This window comes from Crocodylus porosus, unplaced genomic scaffold, assembly GCF_001723895.1.
Source record: "Crocodylus porosus isolate Cpor-Errol unplaced genomic scaffold, CroPor_comp1, whole genome shotgun sequence".
NCBI lineage: Eukaryota > Metazoa > Chordata > Crocodylia > Crocodylidae > Crocodylus > Crocodylus porosus.
In genome coordinates this window covers 53,231,621-53,232,703 of record NW_017728907.1, presented here as the reverse complement: position 1 = coordinate 53,232,703, position 1,083 = coordinate 53,231,621, and the positions used below count along the sequence as shown (strand labels likewise).

Below are 1,083 nucleotides of genomic sequence, written 5' to 3'. Positions count from 1 at the left end.
TGACCAATTTATTAACCAGCCATATTGGCCAATACTGATCTGATTGCTGATATGCAGCCCAGCAGCTTGGAGAGTAGTATCTGGCTGGTCTGTGAGGAAGGAAGGGCATGGAGGGGGCACATCGAGGCCCCCATGGTGAGGGAGGGAGCTAAGGCAGGGACAGGCACTGCCCAGCTCGGGTGGGGCATGGGAAGGAGCTGTGGGTGGCTCATCTGGAGGGGGCAGAGGGCATGGCGCCCACCGCTACATGCACCCCAGAGGAGGCATGAGGGACATGTTTCCCCCTGGATTTGAGTACAGGGAAGGGCAGGCTGCTGGCTCGGGTCCAGGTGCTGTGCTGGCCTCTTCTCAGCAGGGGCTGGGTCGGGGCTGGGTCAGGGCTGCACTTGGGGTGAGCGGTGGTGCTGAAAGGGTGGGCTATAGCCACCCCAAAATTTGCTGTGGCCACCACATAGCCCCTCCCTCTCCCCCAGCGCCACTGCTGCCTGCCCTAAGTGCAGCCCCAGCTCAGCCCCACTATCAGGAAGAGGCCAGTGCAGCCCTTGGCCCCAAGTGAGCATCTTGCCCTCACCCCATGCACAAATCCAGGGGGCACTTGCCCCCCATGCCTTCCCATACAACAGCGGGAGCTGCCCTCAAGATGAGCCACCTGTGGCTCCACCCTGTGCCCTGCCTTGGCTGGGCAGCACCTGCTCTTGCCCCTTTTCCAAACCCAGCCCCACTCCCTCCCTCACTGGGGACCTCGATGTGCACCCACCTCACAGACTTAAAAGCTGGACGCTGATCTCCATGCTGCCAGGCTTCACTCCTAGCCGTGTGCACGCTACGCCTGCACACATGCATGGAGCATTTATCGGTGATGTTATGGGCCACATCAACCAAAAAAAGCCGGTTGTCAATTAAGTCAATTTTCCTCTTATTGATGTTGATACGGTATGGACCAATGTATTGGTGCACCTCTAGTAAGTGCATTTAACGTGTGTATGCTTTTATATCAAAGTAAACTGCCAATAAGTTTTTTGTATCCTAGCCAGGGGGAAAGAGTTTGAGAGTCTATGCATTTGCCCTGCATTTCCTAATGTT

At 56.6% G+C, this 1,083-nt stretch overlaps 1 protein-coding gene across 8 annotated transcripts in view; it reads left to right on the top strand.

The window, feature by feature from the left end:
* Nucleotides 1-1,083, top strand: part of ZCCHC11 (zinc finger CCHC-type containing 11) — a 73,266-nt gene that overhangs the window by 52,363 nt on the left and 19,820 nt on the right. The window lies entirely within an intron of this gene.